General features: G+C 49.0%; 1 protein-coding gene across 1 annotated transcript in view; it reads right to left on the bottom strand.

Annotated features, from left to right (window-relative positions):
- Window positions 1-20971, bottom strand: part of CUX2 (cut like homeobox 2) — a 53708-nt gene extending 32737 nt beyond the window's left edge. Inside the window, exon 1 of the mRNA XM_021413060.1 lies at window positions 20931-20971. The gene's annotated coding sequence lies outside the window, so the exon portion shown is untranslated. The remainder of the gene's footprint in view (window positions 1-20930) is intronic.

The following is a 20977-nucleotide window of genomic DNA, read 5'->3' as shown; positions in this document are numbered from 1 at the left end:
TGTTCCCTGTGACACAATGTCTCACGTTTGCACCCAAATGCAGATGCATCCAAAGAGAAGCATCTCCAGCATGTATGAGCTTGCCTGCTGCCAACGTGTACATCTATTGATTTTAAACACCCACCTCTGAATATTCTGCATGGAGAAATCCCTGACCCCCTCAGGAATTAGGAACTAGACAATGAAGTTTGGCATGGGCTGCCCAGAGAGGTGGTAGTCACTGTCCCTGGAGGTGTTTGAGAACCATGGAGATGTGGCACCAAGGGACATGGTTAGTGGGCATGGTGGGGATGGGTTGGGGTTGGACTTGGTGATCTTAGAGGTCTTTTCCAACCATAACAACTCTATGATTCTAAGTTGCAACAAGCACAAGAAAGAAAATCCTTTAGGAAAACCATGTACCAAAAACTAGTTGTGGCACCACATGAGTTCCCATGCCTTGGTTGGTAGCTGCGCTGCTCAATAGGCACGCCACATATGCATGTATGTATACGACAGCCTCCCTGATGACATCCTGCAGAGCTCCTCACACCATCCTGACCCCGATCCCAGGAAGTTTCCCGGAACGAAGAGCTCCTGGCACACAAGGAGATGCCGAAACGTGCCCCCATGCACTTGGAAACCCAACGCAAATCCCGAGCCTTCACTGTCAGTGCTGTATATCACTTTGAGATATATACCATATTAGCAAAAAGAACTGAATTATATTGCATTCATGATGCAATTAAACACTTCACTAGGAATCAATGTAAAACTGATGAGGCCTGAAAGTAGTGCATATGGCTTAGAACATTATAAAACATTACCTTCACTCAAATCCTTTTCAGTAGCAATTTAAATCTTCTTACAGTTACTGCTGCCAATGGTAAACCATCTACTGATTCATAACAGTGCATGGGAACGAATGAATTTTTTTAAAAATTTATTCAACTACTAAATTACCCATGAAACCGGAATAGCTGACAGGAGTAATCTGAATTATTATTAGCTCTGCAAGTATTCTGCATTAGCCAATTTAAAACCACGGCTCACAGGCAGAAACCAGTTAGTACAGGCAGGGTGTTAAATGACTGCCATAGTTCTTCATTTTACTGCTGCTTACGTTTAAAGGTCAAGAGATAAAAATTACATATGACTGCAAACACAGAAAGGGTGTTTATCTTTCTTTTCTATGAATCAGGTCAACCATAAGCTTTAAAAACATTTGGAGATACAAACATACCAAGGAGGATGCCTCTGAAAGAGCTCAGACTTTGTGGGGGCTTGCAGAGGTATCAAGGGGTTCCTGCTCCTCCTCCTTATCCTCACCATCCTCCTCCTTATCCCCATCATCCTGATCCTCATCCTCGTCATCCTCATCCTCCCTTGGTTTCATGTCTTCCTTATGCTCATGGCCCAGCAAAAATGGAGAAGACCTAAATGGGTCAAGGTTTTGGGGCTCTGCTCCACCAGTCTCATCATATGCGCAACCATGGATGCCAACACTCCAAGACGTGGTTTGGGTGTCCGAGCACCCCAAGCTGTGGAAGGACCCAACCTGTTCCCATCACCCATGAGCATGCCGCCAGCCCCTGCGCTGTTGGTGCTGAGGAGGAGGAGGCAGAGTGGGAGGAAGAGCGCAGGGAGGAGGCCGCGTCTCTTTAAGCGCACATAACACTGCATCATCCTTTCTCTTCCTATTTTCGGTTTTATTAGCAAAGCAGCACAATGTTTATACTAGTGGGTATTACATTTGCCAGAACAATTACAGTATGACAAATGGCACATCAATGTAATCCATCAACTCGGCCGAGACAGGAATCCTTTATCCAGGGCTGCCATTAATTCCCAGCCCTGTCCCTGGGGTCCCATGCGTCAGTAGCCATGACAACCTGGGGGATGCCGGTGGCATCGCGCCGGCAGGGACGGGCACCCTGCACCCAACCAGGGAGTTCACAGCACCCAGACCCTGCAGGAACCCCAGCTCTGCAGCAGCTGCAGATTCTCCTGTGTCTCATAGCACGGCTGTGCTCACAACTCTTGCACTCTTTGCTCTCCACCAAGGGCGATAATCTTGGAGTTTTTTCCCTGGCAGCCTGACAGCCGATCTTCAGGGGAGTTTTCAGAAGTTAATCTCTCTGAAATGTGCACATCTGTGGTAATCGGGTTAAAATTGACCTAAGGCATCAAATGTTTTGGGGAAAGATAGCACAAGCTGGGAGCCTCAGCTCCGCAGGAACCAGGTTGGAAGTGGTGGGGCTGGTGGAGATGAATGTCATTGAGCTTGCAGATTTACTCAGACGTAAGGAAAAGTGCAGGTCAGGAGGGATAAGCCAAGACACCAAGCTGGATCAGGCCATCTGGGGCCACAGTGCATTCTGAAGGACAGAGATGGAAATGGATGGATGAGAACAGGTTGTCCAGGGAGGCTGTGGGGTCTCCTCCTTGAGATGTTCAAATGTCACCTGGACATGGTGCTGGGCACCCTGCTCTGGGTGTCCCTGATGGGTTGTGTCGCTCTGGGTGTTGGACCAAATGGACCCAGAGGTTCCTTACTATCTCAGCCAGTCTGGAATTGAGGTCCAGCACTTCTCCAGCACTGTGTTTGGATGCTGCCATGTGTCCCAGGTCCCACCAGGGCACAACCACAATTGCACGAGGGTTTGGTAAGAGATGAGACACAGGGTGAGATAGATAAGGGATGAGATATGGGATGAGATCAACCCATGGCCAAGCATCGCAGGAAGCAAATCCCAGAGAGATGCACCAGGCAGCCTTCAGGCAGCTGTGGGATTCATGCAACACCTGTAAATGCACACGTTGGCCAAGAAAAAAGACAAACAAATGTCACTGCAAGAATCCCCATGGGCGCAGCATGCCCTGCAGGTAATGAAATGCTACTCAGAAGCCAAAAGCAAGAGGAAAATCAAAGCCTGCTAATGGACACGAGCACCCTGGGGTTGTTCTCTGCCAAATCAGTCTGGCCACAGCCCAGGGATGCGGGCAGACACCAACTGTCTCACCTGTATCATTAAGCCATTACCAGAATAATCTTATCCCCATTTATAATGCTCAATACATGCTCTGAAGACTTCTCTAATACTGTAATTAGATGGAACACTCAGATGGATGGATTAAATCAGGATGGTACTTTATGCAATGGTGCTGCATTTTACAGGGACCTGGTTTAAAAAACAGGAAAAAACACAAAATCTCCCTGGCTGCAGTGGATGCCGGTGACTATAAGTGGGGCTTTCTGATAACACAGCCCCTTGGGTCATTTTCCCATGCCAACCTCCTCCCATTCTGGGCAATATGTGGGGCCATGCATGGATTCATCCAGCGGCCACATCGGCCCGGATCCTGTAAATCATCTCCAAGCTGTCCCCACAATTTATAGGCAGGACATTAAACATTATAGCCACTGACGGCATCAAATTACACTTGAAAAATTGAGTTCTGACGGAAAATGAATTTAAAACCTAAATTAAATTAAAACCTAACTAAATTAAAATTAGGTTTCTAAACTAAAATGACTTTTTAATATTTTCACGAGGAAAAAAAATACCCCTTCTGTCAACTAATAAAATCTGCCAGTGTCTTTTACAGCTGACGAGTCCTGTCTGCTTGCAGCTCTGGTGCTGCTGCATTACAACCAACCAGCACAGAAACGAGGCTGTCGGTCCTCTGCACTGCTCCTCCAATGGGGCTTAGAAAGGACAGTGATGCCTCCAAGCAATTAAAAAATAATCCTAATTAACAGCAGCCAAGCAAGCAGCTGGATGGGCAAACTCAGCACTGCGCAGTGGGGACAGCTTGAGATGCTCAGAGACCAGAGCCATTTTGGGGCATGGCACTGGGATGCTCAGGGACTGGTCCCATCTTGGAGCACAGCACTGGGATGCTCAGGGACTGGTCCCATCTTGGGGCATGGCACTGGGATGCTCAGGGACTGGACCCATCTCTTGGCATGGCACAGGGCTGCTCAGGGACCAGACCCATCCTGTGGCACAGCACTGGTATGCCATGAATGTTGTTTTCTTCATATTCAAGGTTCCCATTTGCTAACCGAAGCCTCCCAGAGTCTATTCTTGGTCGTTAATGGTGGTAATTAATTCATCCCGCTTTTTAAATAGCGTTCAATGCATGAGTCTGCCCGCTCACATCTTGATCTTTCATTGTCATGGCTTTGATAGAAGAGAAGCACAGCCAGCTTGGGTGACCATACATCTATTGATTACTAACACAGGCAGGTTGAGCACAAACCCTATAACAGGACACATCCAAATGAGCTACATCAAGCACACAGCTAACGGGGCACCAAGCATCCCTGGCCTATTCCAAGAGTGCAAAGGGATTTGGTGATGCGGGACCCAAGTGAGGGACGGGACCCCAACCCCACGCCGCCCACACACCCACCCCAAGGAGCAGCAGCACCATGCTGCTTCCAAGCCTTCTTTTTATCTCCTGCTATTATTTATGGCTTCTCTCTGCTGGCAGCTCCTCTGCGGGGAACTTTCCCCGCTCGCCGCTGCCTCGCCGCAGCCCAGACTTGGGGGCTCGCCTGCCAGACGCCGAGCCCAGAGCCCTCTTTCAACAACATTAATTATCTCTGGCTTTCCATAACAAAAAAAAAATATCTTGACCCCACTGGCTGCCAATAGCGGGGAAGCGTGCAGAGGAAGAGGCTTTTATCTTCGCATCGCAGAGAAGAGCCTCGTGTTTGATCACTCGGGGTGGGTTTTTTTTTTCCCTCTTTGTACATTTTGAACTTTATAGACTGATTAATTCCTCCTATGGCGGTAAACTGCTGTGTACGCTCTCGAGCATTGGCTTGATTTTCCTTCTGTTAGAAAAAAAATAAAATGTCTTCCTAAGAAATTAAACCAGCTTAGCACATCTCTGCCCCATAAGCGAGTGGCAAAGAACCTCAGCCTGAATAATGGGGCAGGGGGAGGGGAGCAGGGCAAGTTGAAAAGATTTCTTTATTTTAAATTAAAGTTAAGGATTAGAGGCATCAGGCTCTGAAGAGTTATTGTGAAAGCCTTTTTAAAAGTCCCAAGTGGATAGGCCATAATCTTCTTTTAAATGGCTAAATTTAGCAGCAGAGCACTCCAGACCTCCACGCATGACGGGGACATGGGGTTGGGATTTTTCCTTTTCTTGGCTTTTTTTTTTCTTTTTTTTTTTTTAAGATCACTGCTTCAGAAGACCTAAACAAATCTGGAAGCAGAGAGCCTTGGGCACACACAGCCCACATTCCTGCAAATCGCCATCCACAGGATGTGCAGAGGACAAAAGTCATAGAATAGAGTGATTGAATGGCTTGGGTTGGAAGGGACCACAAAGATCATTGAGATCCAACCCTCCTGCCATGGACAGGGTTGCTAACCACTAAATCAGGCACCAGACCAGGGAGACCAGGGCCCCATCAACCTGCCTTGCATACCTCCAGGGATGGGGCATAAGTTGGGAGAAAAATGTTGTGGCCACTCCTTTTCAAAGTTCAATTCTCCAGCTGGGAAGAACCATTGCTAACATCGACAGCCCAGATCAAAGTCTCCATTCACTGTGATTTATGCCATACTTCCTCATTTTGCCAAATTATCTTAACTTTTCCTCCTTCCCAAGGGTCAATCATCTCACTGGGAGAAACTGTGAGCAGAAAATCTGGCTTACATTTTATTCTCTACCTTGAGGCTCAAGCTCCATAATCATGTCTGAAAAATAAAGAATTTGACTGAGTTCACAGCTACTTCAGATGATAAATGTTTCCAGATTTACGGTAGTTATTCATGCAAGGACTACATTACATGTAAATCGATACCATAAAGAACAATTTGCTAAAAATATAAATACCATGTTTAGGCCTCAATGATGTTAGCAAGGGAGATTCTTGTGTCTCCATGCCCACTGCCCCCGTCCCTCAGCACCACATCTCCACGTTTCCTGAACACCTCCAGGAACAGTGACCCCACCACCTCCCTGCACAGCCTGTGCCAGTGGCTGACTGCTCTTTGGGAGAGGGCATTGCTCCTAATATCCAACCAGAAAGAGATGCCAGCATCCTGCAGAGGAAGACTAAAAGGGTTCCAAATTCTCGCTGTTGACACCAAAACCCACCTCAGTGAACCCATCCCTGGTGCAGCGGACGGAACTCAGTGCTGCCAAAACGTGTGCCACCAACTCTGTCCCATGGGAGCTTTGCATGGGAGATCCTGGTGATACGGGGTGATGGAAACAGGCAGAAATAGGAGGGTTTGGGGGTTGCTTGCATTGAGTTTTTGAGCTTCGTGTTCTATGGGGGTGAAGGGATGAGATGGCACTGTCCTAACTCAGGTGGCTGTGCTGGGTCCCCAGGCACTCACCACGAGGCCACTGCTTCTCCGGAGTGGACACCCTACTTGCCACAAAAGCAGCAAAAATCAATGGCAAACTGTGCAAAAACACAGCCAAAACGAGCTCTCCTGTGCCGTGCCACCAACACTGTGTCAGGACAGGAGTGAGAGCAGGACCCCTGGGTTACTGCCAAAGAGAGACATCTCTGCCTGCAACTACATAACTCAGAATAAAAAGACAAAGCTGGAACACGGCGCAATTAATGCAGGAAGCATCGATTTCTGCCCAGCACCAAGCTGGCTCATTAATTCCAGGTGCTCCTACAAGACAATTCCAGCACAGGCTGCTCTGCGACAGGAGACCAACACGAGAAGATCGAAGGGCAAAATTCCTGCCTGCAACCACCACCCAGCAATGGGACACAGAGGGACCCGGGGAGGATTTTTGGAGCTCTCCACCCAGTGTTCCCATCCACTGCAGGCATCCCAGCTGGCATAGCAGCATCCTCCTGCCTTAATGAATGCCAAAGCTGGTTTGCACTTGATAGAGCCTGACAAGAGCAACAATCACAGATTAGGAAGAAAACTTCTTGCTTTTCAACAAAGGTTAATAAATAGTGACAGCATTAAGTCTATTCTGATTAACTATGCTGAAAGATATTATTGCCGTTTGTAACATGGAATCATTATTGGATTAAGCACAGTGTATAAAAATGAAATGTGAGGTTTAATCTCCAGCGCAGGAACGCCGCGCTCTGATGCAGACTGTGCAGCCCTCAAAGCTTCCTTGTATTAAATGTTGTAACTCGCTCTGCCCGGAGATAGCATCTTGCACGCGCTGCCTTCTCAGCTTTTCCTCAGCACAAAGTCGCCACAATTTGCCTTGAGAAGCAGCTACAAAGTTAGCCGTGGGCTCTGGCCAAAGCCAAGACCCAGTCCCCTGTTTTATTCCAATGCAGTACTTCCAGCATTGGAACGGGTGGATGGATGGGTATGGATGGATGCATGGATGGATAGATGGGGATGGATGGATGGAAGGACGGAGGCATGGATGGATGGATGGGGATGGATGGAAGGATGGATGGATGGGGATGGATGGATGGAAGGATGGATGGATGGAGATGGATGGATGGAAGGATGGAGCCGTGTATCTACTGCATCCCCTGCATCCCATGCAGGACTGAGGGATAGGAACATGACGCTATGGTGTCACCACTTCCCAGGCACATTCCTTGCCCTAGGGTTGGCTGCACCAACACTGGGAGAGGGAGGATGTCTGTAAGGGAAATATTTTCAAAATAAACCACTAAAAGCAAAATTTTTGAAGTGAGAAGACCAGCACACACTGTGTCCATGTGGAGGAGAGTGAAGGGAAAGCAGTGCAGATACCCAATTATTTGCTGCAACCTGCTCATTTCAGCATGTCATAGAAATTCTCTTCAGCCAGTCATGCGGCGTTTGCTTATGAACCCAGCATTCCAGAAAGTGCTTCCAACACTGCAATTGGACATCCTCAACCCAAACTCCCACACCTTGGTGACAGCCCAGTGCCACCACACCATGCCAGGAAGGAACTGGATCCACCAGTACTGAAAATTTTATGCTGAGAATGCCATAGCCAGGAAAATCAGCACTTGTTTCCTTTAGAAAAGGCTTTTCTGAAGATGTTCTCACCTAAAATACCAGGAAAACCACTTCTGAGCATCTCCCAAAAGAAAAGAATTCTGTTTCTTTTCTAGTTTAGGAGGATTCACTTGTGTTCATCATTTGTACCACTGATATTACACCTACATTATTTCATTCCACAGCACTAGGACTAGTTCATAACATGATGTGAAAGCTTAACTCTTCCATTATCGCATATTTTCTTATTTTTTAAATCTCCGAGAGCAGCTGCTACCTAGCCTAAGTTGAAACTCCTTATCTCCTTTTCTGGATCAAAGGAACGTCTGTGGAAGTGGAACTGGTGTGACACCTCAACCAAAGCCTGTGCTGCTTGTGCTGTCGGGGAAGCGTTTGACACTTGTGTTAAAGCATCAAACTATTTCATTACAGCCCCAGCCAAAGACGCTTGGATGACAGGAGATGCTTGGATCAATCAGCATCCAGAAACAGCCTCCCCTTATGATTAAAAACATTAAATAATAAGCTGGTTTCAAATGGAGCTTCCAACAGGGCTGCAGAGTGTTGTAGGTGCAGATGTGTAATGAAGCAGAGTAGTAATGAGGGATGGCACTAAGGTAAAAGACAGGAAAACAGAATTTGGAAGGCTTTGGGATGGCCAAGAGGATGAGAAGCCACTCATGGAGCCAGAAGAAGGTTGGCAAAGCCCCAGGAGGGCCCTGGGAAGTGGTGAAGGAGCCTGCAGCAAGCTGGCTCGCACCCCAAGATGCTCAGCACACACACACAGCGCTTCTGCACTTGGAATGGACACAAATTATTTTCAAAATTGAGTTAAAAAGGAAGATCTCAAGTGCCATCAGCTCCATCTCCCACTGATGAGATCATGTAAGGGCTTTGGTGGTCAGAGATAGGACGGAGACACAAGACCAGGGATGGTGATGTGGAACTAGGAACAGGGACATGGGACCAGGGATGCCAAGAGAGAGTGCCACTGTCCCTACCCACTGCTGTCCCACTGAGCTACACCAAAGATGGGGAGCTCAATGCATCCAGGACAGGGAATCTTCTCGATGGATGTGCTCGTTCATGGGGAACCAGTGCTGGATGTAGATATCACACATAGAAGAGATGAGGAGAAGCCTGCCTGGTCCCCAGCTGTGCAGGAGGAACCTTGCGGGACCACGTCCCCATGTCAGTGCTGTCACCACAATGCCACCAGGGCTGCTGGCCCCAGGCTGGCTGCGAGCTAAGCACTGAGCAAATGCCGCCTGTTTAATTGGCTAATTGCACATCGCCTTCCAGCACGCTCATTGCTGATTTTCTCCAACTCTTTGGCTCACACCCAGGACCAGCAACATGTATTCCTCAGGCTCAACCACGCAGAACTTAGGCAAGGAGGGAGCAGGGAGCAGCCCGGCGCATCGATCTCCCCGTGGTAACATCATATTGCTCAGCTTCACCTACCCGGCGATCATGAATCCTTTGGCCATGGGGTTATAAAGCATTCTCTAAAACATGAGAAAAAGATTAAGCCTGCTTATAGTTAATAATATACTGTACACTGTCTGTCAAGCTGGCTGTTTGCTATTGAGAGCCTACTATTAGACACTTATTTAAAAGGCCTTTCAAGGCTTCTGAAGAAAGTGCAGTTATGCATTTTTTTTTTTTTTTCTGGCAAGAACTACCGTAGATAAACATCAATTCGCTCCTGCGGATCACAGTCGCAGTAAATAAATTTTTCAGGAAGCTAAGTTCCATACAAAGGCTTCGCAAAGCTCCCATTTCACACAACATCAATGTTTGGCCTCTGAGAAATAAAAGCTCTAAGGTTGCTTTATCCGAAGCTAAATTATCAATTGTAGCTGCTTAAAAATAAAATAAAATAGGGCATTGCAATGAGAAGCCAGCACAGACAGTGCGAAGCAAACAAAGTCGTTTCTAGACAGCACGGCCGCTCAGAGACAAAATGGGGAAAGGTGGAGATTTTGCTGCAAATTGCTCTCATCCCTCTGCAAAGAAATCTGCAGCCCCAAACTTTTCAGTGCTGCGTGCCACAGCCGTGCAGTGAGAGGCACTCAGCACAGTGTGGGTACATGCAGCAGCCAGCTCGTACTGTGCTCCTTAATGGCTTCTTCAAGTAGCAGGCTGGGATGATCCATTGTAAAAGTATTTGTCACCAAAAAAACCTCCACGTCAGTTGTAAAAGCAAAGCGGCTCCACGGGAAGGCATGAGGCAGGAGCACAGCGTCTCACATCCTGTCCTGCATCCCGCATCTTGTATTCTATCCTGCATCCCATCCCACATCCCATCCCACATCCCATCCCCCATCCCATCCCGCATCCTGCAACCTGTGTCCCGCATCTTGTATTCTATCCTGCATCCCATCCCACATCCCATCCCACATCCCATCCTGCATCCCATCCCACATCCTGCATCCTGTCATGCATCCCACATCCCATCCCTCATCCTGTCCCATATCCCACAGCAGGATGTGGCTGTGCCACACATGCCCCGTACCATCCCCGGGACTCGGCACTGTCGGAGCCAGGAGAGTGCTAGGACTCAGGCCGCCCCATCTGCTCCATGATGGAGGGATGCTGGGCTCTGTTATTGTTTAATTATCAGCTGAAAGCAAAGGAAAAATACAGCAACCCCTTCAGACTGAGGTTACGTATGCTGGGGGGAAGGGATAGAGAAGGAAAAGATGACTTCTGCCAAAATGCAACCTGTGTCATCCTAACACGCTGAAATACCACAAACCATAGCAGCCTCATACCTGGAAGAATGCCTTAAAAATCCCAGGAGAAGGAGTCGGGATGACGCGCTGCTCCCTGTGACTCCATCCCAAATTAGCGCAGCCTCCGCCTGCTGCCTGCCAGCCTGGGGCTGTCCTGGGCACGGGTTCGCAGACCCGAATTCACCTGTTATTCCCTTAAATCCCAACCGAAGGGGCAAGGCAACATTTCTGACCTCGCCGTTCCCTTCTCAGGAGGACCCAGCACTGCACTGGTGGAGTGACCCCTGGCCGAGCAGTGCCCAAAGCAGGCACTGATCTGATGTTTGTGCACCTCCTCTGTCGCTAAACACAACGGCAACTGGGAGAGTTAATGAGTTACCAGAGGAGCCAATGCCTCCCTTGGGCACCAACCCAGGGCCATCCCTGTTACCTGACACATGGGATCACCACTGAGCTTCTGAGCTCCAGCCCTTAGAAACAGAACCCAGCTCAGCTGACCCCATACTCTTCGTGAAAGCACTGGTTTCAAACTAAAAGAGAGGAGATTTAGACTGGATGTAAGTTTTTTACACTAAGGGTAATGAGCCACTGGCACAGGGTGCCCAGAGAGGTGGTGGTGCCCCATCCCTGCAGACACCCAAGGTCAGTGCATGGGGCTCTGAGCACTGATGGAGCTGTGGGTGTCCCTGTGCACTGCAGGCAGTGGGACCTGATGGCCTTTGATGGTCCCTTCCAACTCATATGTTTTTATGATTCTATAATTTTCCTTTAAACCCATTTCAGAAAATCACCAGTGGATGCTCAACAGATGAGCACGTTCTCCATCACTAAAATAAACTTAATTTGAAAGTCACGACCTTGTGACACCCATTGCTCTCCTGAAAATAAAACCGCCAGGGATGATGCAAAATGCATATTTAACCTCCTGACGTTGCTCATGTTTTTAGCAGTTGCCCATCCATCACCCGTCTCATTGGCACCAGGACGGGACCCGAGGCCCCACTGCCCAAGAGGCGACTCTTGCAAGCAAGAAAAGCAAAAAAAAATCCACCAAAAGAAGTGCTGCAGCAAGCCCCTGTGGAACTGTGATCTTAATTGATCCTTGGCAAGAGGGAAAATATTTATTTAGGTGAAGGAGACTGCCAGAAGGCATGCGTTTTAAAAGTAAAATTGCAGAGCACCCAGGGCAAACCATGCAAATTACCACGACAGCCAACTTATCTGCATCAATACCTGCCAGCAACAGGGCTCCACCAGTGATCCATCAGCACCCGCCCAACAACCGCAGAGCAATCTTTAATCCGGTGACACCGTTTGCAAAGTTCTATTCATGAGACTTTTACCCTTTCTGTTATTAAAAAAGAGTGAGGGAAGGAAGGAGGGGGGAGTTGGATTTTCAGGGAGTCCCACTATGCCGGTTGTTAGCGATTGCTTCAGGCCGAAATTCTGACACACCAGCTCCTACTTATGGGAAAACTTATTTTACGTGTGCTTTTACAAGAAGAAATGTGTGTAGGTATTAGGATGTGATGCAGCACATTGGGTTTGGGATAACTTTTGTGCCTTGAGCACTAAAAAAAAATGACAAAAACATCATCCCCACTCAGAAATTAACCTGGAGTGGGAATTCAGCTCTTTTTGAACTAAGGATAATGGTGAAATTGGCCAAGTTACTCCCACTGAAGCTTTGCTTGTGAGGAGGATTTTGGCTGGAGACCTTCCTGTTTTGGGTCAGGGCTTGGGGTGGGCAACCCACGGGAAACCCATTGGTGAGGAAGTGTTCTTCCATCAATAACAACAGATCACTAAATCAGGGTATCCCTTAAGCACCTATGGATTTACAGAGGTCCGGAGCTGGATCCGGCACCCATCGTGGTGCTGCGGAACCATGAGCAATTTCTTCTGGGGGAAATGGGGCCAGGGGGCCAAGGATTTGCGTATGGGTAAAAACAAACAATCCTGTAAATAAACAGCACCTCCACTCTGTCTCCACAATGCTACTCTTATTGAGTGAGTCAGATGTTCTGCTGATTAAAAATTGATCCATTTCAAAATCTAATCAACAGAATAGGATTCTTTCATATGTTATCAAGGCAGCTGCTGACAACAAAAACCAAACCTGTTATTAACCCATGAACCCCAATGACCTGAACCTGGCTGGGCTCTGAAACCGTAAATTATTCAGTAGTCCAAGAGCAATCCCGTAAGCCTGATGAATTTACGCCCCGACTGGAGCCTTTGTGGGTTAAAGCCAATATCCCACCCCATGGGTCTCTGGGGACGCGGTTCACGACACGCTGCCATTCTGGGTCATGCCTGTGAATACATTACCGGCGTCTGCTTGGCTTCACCTTTCAAATGTCTGCTCCTTTGCTTTCTTTTTTTTTTTTTTTTTTTTATTTGCCTGTAGCTCAAGTTATTTCAAGGGACTATGGAGCTTTGCTTTCTTTTTTTTTTTTTTTTTTTTGGTATAAAATGACTTTGGGGATCCGCATGGAACTGCAGGTGCTGGAAGGGTCTTGCAGCAGTGCCACATGGGGCTGCAAGCCCAAGCACCACTGATGGGCAAACACAGTTGGGGCTTGTCACAACTCTTTGCATTTAAGCAAAATTTCAAGAAATAACGAAGACATTTTGCATCCCTGCTCTGTTTTTCAGGCTGGCAATGTCTCCTAGCTGCCTGTACACCTCCTGTGATGCTTTCTGGAGCAAAGACTACTCCTGCAGCACTGCTGCAAATTTTCTTTTCCACTCCCAGACCACCAAGGTCCCAACCCTTGGCTTCAACCAGAACAGGAAAAAGTCGGCGTCACGTAAACCAAGCTGGAAGGTGGCAATTCTTCCCTTAAATACTAACATATTTATAAGTTCAATGGCTCTTTGACCTCTCCTTAAAGCCCAAATAACCCTGGGGAGCCCCCTCGGAGCTGCCGCTATCGATCCCGTCTGGCAGCCATCTCACGGCCAGCGTCACCCGGGGCTGCCCTGTGCCTTGGGCGGGACACGGAACACATCCTGCCCCATGGGAAATCCCAAATCCCACAAGAAAACCCCAGATTCTCTGCTTCCATGATCCGAGCTCCAGTAGTGCCTGCAGAATGACAGAATCATTGAGGTTGGAAAAGAGCACTTAGACCACCAACCCCAACCCATCCTCACCATGCCCAATAACCACATCCCCAAGTGGCACATCTACACAGTTCTTGAACACCTCTAGACTTGCTGGATGTGGGTGTTCCAACCCCATCTCAATGGGAGATGCTACAAAGCTGAATTTGCAGCTCTGCAGCCCCTGCCTATGGGGGGGCTGCCATCTCAGCATTCCCAATATTATTTCCCTACACTGAGGCAGGCAGATCAGCTCCCTCCTCACCACCCCATAATCACACTTGTACGAAGCTGATGCCGTACATAACGAAAAGAGAAAGCATCCTTGGAGAGCCCAACAATCAGACAATTTTTAAGATCATGGAGCATTAAACCATTCCCAGTAGGGTTTACTAATCAAACAGCCAAATCCTTCATAACCAACCAATCCCTACAGAGCAATTAAATCCTTCCCCTTTAAAACACTTGGCACACTGTCTGGGGACAAAAAGAAAAATTTGCAAAATTCATTTGATAAATTAACCAGGGAAAAGAAAGAAGTGAATCAAGCTTTGTTCTTTTCATTTTTTTTAATTATGGAATTCACAATGCCTGAATAATGTTTAATAAGAACTATGAAAATTCCTAACAGTATTACAACACAACACAAAAGAATTAACCTGGTTACCGTGAAAAATTGCATATTTAATTAAGAACAGAGAGTTCAAAACTATCCAGAGATTTCAAAAGTACCGTTGCCTAAGGGGCTAAATTACACGCTCGCAGTGCTGCTAACAGGGCTGGAGCGCGCAATCATTACCCAAGTGTCCCCATTAAGTGACAATGGGCAGATGACATCAAATTCATTTCAAAAGCAACAGGAACTGAAGCATTCACTTGGGTAGTGGAAGGGAAAGCGACTATCCTGCTGGTATAAACCAGACCCCTTGTTGATAAAGGCAATAATTAAAGAATAATGTTAATTAGCTGCTTCTATTTGAAGGAGTGCTGTGGTAGCGGGAGACACAGCGGCCCCAGCTCCGCTGCCTCTGCAGCGCGCACCGTGCTCACGCGGTGCGGAATGGCATGCGGCCCCTGGACAGCCACAGCACTTTTGGGGTCAAAAAGTGGTGTTTTCATGAACTCGAGGCCCTTGGGGAGAAGGGAGAGCCACAGGGGCTGTGGGTGGGCGGTTTCCAGGAGCATCCCTCTGCGGGGCACCTGCATCCCTGCACCACCAGCGCCTGTACCAATGGGGAATGTATCAATGGGGATTTGAGCAATGTTCTTTCTTCAAACCCTACCTGGCCAACATGCTTCACATTGGGTTTTGGCAACGTTTTTTCTTCCAACCCTGCTTGGTCCATGGGCAGAAAGTTCCCAATTTTCGGTCTCCATGTCTGGAAAGTCCCTAGCTTGCCCCCACCTGCCTCCATCCACCCCTCCACCAAGAAGCTGGGGGACGAACAGGGTAATGATTACCCGGCTCCCAGGGATGAAGCAATGTTTGCAAACCGCTCCATGATTAATAACGAAGAATTGCTCTCTGCAGCACTAACGCGGAGCCAGGTCGCGGCGCACCCCAGACCCCGCTGAGCCGAGCAGCCGTGCTTACACTGCACATCGCCAGCACCAGGTAATGCTTCACGATGTTCTGACGGAGGAAAACAAAGGAAGCCTGAGGTCCTGACTTCAGCATACAACTGCACGAGCGTTACCCAAGGCAACCGCAGCATGCCTGGAGCGGCTGACGCACGGCGCGGCTCCCACCGGAGTCATATTTACATGGGGTTCCAATGGGTTATTTACTTTTTTAGAAAACCCTGTTGCAGAAGAAGTCGCTAGCACGCGCACACCGACCAATTAATATGAGAACAGCCGTGCGTTAGCAGCAAGTCACTGAAACCGCAGCTCCACCAATACTCTGGGGTCCTGTTGGAGCTTTGGGGAAATTATTAAATGTTGCACCGAACTAGTAACGAAAATAATAATAATTACACAGCGAGGCCATATTAAAAAGCTCTGGAAGGAGTCCTCTGTGCGTGCATCTGTGCCAGCACTCGTGTGCACGGAACCGGGAAATTCAACTTAAAATCCACTGTGCCCATGCATCCCCCCTCTACAGCTGCATTCCCATTGTGTGATCCCAAAACCTCAGTTTGCAGCAGCCCTCTGTGCCCGTGAGCAGGGAAACTGAGGCACAAGGGTGCGGGGTGGCAGTGGAGGATGGCACGCTGATGCCAGCAGGGTTTGGTTCCTCCCACCTGGGTTTTGCTGTTGTTGCAAAATGCGCTGGGAACTGCAAAAAGAAAAAGGTGATTAAAGAGCATTCAGTGGTGGATGCTAACGCCATGAACACTAGGAAGTGTTACAGAAGGGGAAAACTTTTTAATAAAGTCTGCAAGTATATATTCCTCCTTTATCAACCTCAAGATTTATTGACCTGAGAAGCCATATTGACTGAATAAATCTTGATAATGACCCCAGCAGAAGTCAATACCTGCTTATTATCTCCCAAGTTGGGGAATTACATCTTTCTATAATAGGAGCAGGATGGTACAAAATGTTCCAACCACCTTCTCGAAGCCTTTTGGGGGATGGATGAGCTCAGTGCAACTGTTCCAGGTAGAGGCAGCCCACAGTGTGCTGTGCTGCCCCTCACTCTCCACCTCGAGGAAAGCAATGTTTACCCACAACAATTTGTGTTGAACACAAATGAGTTTCATTCAGAGCAAGGAGCAGGATGCTTCCATTGGTCGGGCTGTCCCATGGTGATGCCCTAAAATTCAAGAGCAATGGGACTGGGACATGGGGCAGCACCGTGATCCCAGGAACACTGCTTTCCTTTTGCTGGCGAAAGAAGGGAAAAGCACAGAATGTGTCAACCCCAAAGCCACAGGCTCCCTTCCGAGCCAAGCCACGGCTTCTGCATTTAGCGCTGCTGTTTCTCTTGCCAACCACTAAGTTTACGTTCAGCAGAGAAAACAGGAGCAGTGGGACCGGAGCACACAACAATTATGCCTGCATTTTTATTTGAAGTCTCTGCAGACAGCAAGAAAAATTAACTGAAGGGAGCAGCTCCTGTGCCAACATATGGAGGGAGATGAATAGCTGGTTCTCCATGCTCCGCTGAGGTTATCTAGTTAAGCAAGCACCTCCTAAAGGACTCGCAGGCTGGGAGCGTGCTGTTTGCTTAATCTGGTCATAAATAATAATTCGGATCGCTGAGCGCTTTAACATTCAGCTCCACCTGCACGCGGGCTCAGAGCCGCAACACCCACCCAGCAGCCCCACATACTGGGGGCACGGCAAACCTCAAAGCTCTCCTGGGCATCCCCATGGCCTCCATACGCAGCCAGGAGGTCGCAGGGCTGCAGCCCTTTGCTCCCATCCCATGGGATCACATTATATTTTCATCCCCGTCCCTATTTGCCTCTTGGTCACAATCTTTTTTTTATCCCCCCCTCCGAGGCCACAGAGACAATCCACTAAACTGGATCAGGAGGCCAGCGCATATATCTCTAATGGGCTGCAGCACGCACACAATTAATTAATGGATTTATTAATTAGGGAAGAAGTCACTCTTCGAGCTGGAATTGGGGTCACCAGTTTCTAAAGTGAGAGCTGCAGAGCTAAAGATAAACTCTCATTTTCTGCAGCTCTCTTCTTGTCTGGCAGCATCTCAATTATTCAGCCACAGGAAAAAACCCACATTATACTTCGGGAACTTCAGGGTCTGACTTTCAGCCGATCATAAAACCCAGCAGCAGGTATTGCAGAATGGAATTACGGTGACATCCAGACCGCAGGGCCTCTAGCCACCAAGGTTCCCTTGGGCCACACTGAGCTCCAGCTGCCCAGTGGTGGTGATGCGGGCATTCCAGTGCACTGGCTGCACAGGGAGGTGGTGGAGTCAGTGTCCCTGAAGGTGTTCAGGAAACATGGGGATGTGGCACTGAGGGACATGGTTAGTGGGCACGGGGTGATGGGTTGGGGTTGGACTTGGTCTTAGAAATCTCTTCCAAAATTAATGATTCTATGATTCAGTCAAGGCTCTATGGTGGCAACGGGAGGGACAGAATTGCTGGTTGCTGTAGACCTCGATCAATAAGGAAACAGGGAAAGAAACACCACTGCCATCCCTACAGATACACGGCTACAGAGCACAGCTGCAATATTAGACAGCAGAGAATCCACATGAAAGAGAACCACTATAAATCCCCTGATCACTGGAAACATGTCCAGAGGAGTACACACCTACTGGACACCACATAACCCAGCCACGAGACAGACATCTGCAGAGAACCTTTGTCACTTCTACTGCTCCAAAATTTGCATTCAGTTTCCTCAACACCACCCATGTCCCACCTGGACTCTTGGGTAGAAGCCGGAGCCACTGAGAAGCCCAAAACATGTTCACAACCCAACAACGGTGCAGGGTGACCCTGTGGGCTCCCAGACTGCCCAGGAGAAATACCAACACCTACAGGGGATGGGGAGCATCATCTCTGCTCCCAGCATGGAACTCCACATCCCATTCAATGCAGCTGACCACCGTCACAACCATAGGGTGGTAGGGAAGAGTGGGGCTCCTGGACTCTACGATCCTAGTAGGTCCCTTCCAACACAGGATATTCCATGGTTCTATGATTCTCCAGCCCACCTTCAGAGCCCCAAATTACATAGGTTGAGGAGGGGAAGCCCCCCAAAACCTGCTAGACTGCATCGGGGCGACGGTGCCGGGGGCTGTTCCATAACAGCACTGCGAGTTTCCTCGTCCAGGCTGCAGGAATTAAGCTTCAACCAAGAGGACTGATAGCTTATTTACTGCTGTCATCTATATAAAGAAGAATTTTGACACATTGTTAAATGATAGCACATTTAGATAAGTCAAGCTGTCATATCATTTAATGGATGTCTAAACTCCCTCTGTAGCGGATATGTAAAATTTATGCACTTCAGAATATCATAAGGTTATAATATTTTAATCACATCCACATTCTTCCCCTTCCCTCCCTCCCTAAACTCTGCAAGTGAATCGGGTGCCCAACTTTCTGCCCAAGTCTGCACGGGGTCAGCTCCTCACAGCATCCTTGTATTGGGGAACACAGCCCCGGTGCTAACCTGCATAACGCCATGCGGAGACATTGATAAAAGATGGCTCTAATCGGGTCTCTCTCCCCTCACTCCTGTATTTTTTAGCCGAAATCAGCAGCTCGCAACTCTTCCTGGTTTTTGCTGGTTTAGCATGGAATGAGTGAGAGCAGAACGGCACCGGGAACGCGGCGTGTGCCATCCACACAGCGCTAAACCCAGCGTCGTAAAGCAGGAGCAAATTAAAGCACAGAACAAAATAAAGGTACGAATCCCGTTATGACTATTATACACAAGAAAGCTGTAAAAAAATACTGCATTAGTAATGTACACAATAAAACAATCTCATAACCCAGTGAAATATGCCAGGTATTATCTTTGATAGAATTTTATCTCTTCTCATTTCCGAGCCTATTTGCTGTAAAAGGGCTCGATGCCGCTTCGATCAAAGTGCCGCCGTGCAGCACATTATCTGCGTGTTTTACATATGCCCACCATTCATCAGGGCTGCTCAAACTCCGCCGTTCCCGGCAAGCCCTAGGCCAGCTCAGCCCCATGCCTTAAAGCAAAAGAAATAAAGGCAACGAAAAAAAAACCAGCTCTCGGAAGAAGAATAAATGGATTGTTTCCCTTCTGTTTTTTGGGTTTTTTTTTTTTTTCTTTCTTTCTTTCTTTTTTTAATAGAGGGCACCAGGCCAAGCTGGCACAAGGTCACCTTTCCCACTGTGATCCCGCAGCGCTGCTGCCTGCCCACGACTCCGTGCCGCCGCCGCTCCCCAGTGCCACCGTTACCCAACGCCACCGCTCCCCACGGCCACTGCTCCCGGGGGTGCCAGCCACCCAGCCACCCTCCGCCCCGCAGAAAAGTCGCTGCCAATATTTGCCATGACATCAAGGCTCTGCACGCACCCAGGAAAAGTCATTAGCGTGATGCACCCGGGAATGCTTTTGTATCCCGAGCGCTCATCCCCCTAATCCCTTTCTGACCACAATGCCATAAATGAGCTGAGGTGGCCGCGCTACCTGCGGTACTTTTGGGGCCAGCGACCGAGGCTGTAGTGCACAAATCTGTTCAAAAGCCAAAACATATTAAATGCTGGAACTGTTGATACAGCACCGGAGCCTTACAAAATCACATTTAAATTTGTTGACTCCCTCACGAAGCACGCCGCGTTTTCAACTCTGTGATCTCCAGGAGGGATAAACCCTTTTAATATCCATGTAAATGAGCATTTCGGCTTTTGTGGCGGCTCCAGGTTGGGTTTCATCCCATTACGCGGCGTTCGCAGAGCCATTGTGTCGGTGCCCGGCTCTCCACTAGCTGCGTGCCCGTGGAAGTCGCACATTGTCAACACCGCCGGTTTGTTCCCAGGTCATCAATGTTAACAAAGGACTCACCGTTAATTTCACAGCCCAATGGGGACGGTACGCGTGACCCGAGCAGGACCACAAAGGATCTCTCTGTTGGCGCTGTATCCATCACAAGGTGACAACCGGAGCTCCGAGAGAGCTCTCGGGACCGACTCAACCTCCCACCGCCAATTGGGTTCAGTGACATGCGGGGCTGCAAACGTGCGCGCTCCGATCCTCCCGACCCCAATAACAATGGGAGCGCAGGAGGGCTCCAGCCAACCCCGAGCACATCGCATCCTCCCCCCGCTCCGTTCCCTCTCTCCATCCCCACCAGCACCGCCGCATCGCTCCCCGACAACTGGCAATGACAATTACCGGGTGAACACCGGCAGAGCGCGGGGGTTGGGGAAGGGATCCCCCAAACTTAACGACGGGGCGGGCAGCGAACCCCGCTGCTCCCCGCAACTTCAGCCCCCACCCCGCCCGCCCCCGGGGCTGTCACCTCGGGCGGCTCCATGCGCTGCTCCGTGCGAACAAAGAGCGGTGGAGGAACGGAACGGCGGAGTACCGGGGATCAATTTCTGATACCTATCGATGGCGAAGGGCGGGAGGAGGGAGGGGACGGCGAGCAGCGGGGGGGGAGGGCTGGAGGAGGGCCCCCCCCCTCCGCCGAACCCCCGCCGGGGTTGGGGCTCTGGGGGACCGCCGCGCCACCAACCTGGAGCCGGCGGACATCAAACCGCGTCCGATACCGGAGCATCGATC

The sequence above is a fragment of the Numida meleagris genome, chromosome 14 (assembly GCF_002078875.1).
Source record: "Numida meleagris isolate 19003 breed g44 Domestic line chromosome 14, NumMel1.0, whole genome shotgun sequence".
NCBI lineage: Eukaryota > Metazoa > Chordata > Aves > Galliformes > Numididae > Numida > Numida meleagris.
The sequence above is the reverse complement of the archived record's forward strand: the minus strand, read 5'-3'. Positions and strand labels throughout refer to the sequence as shown.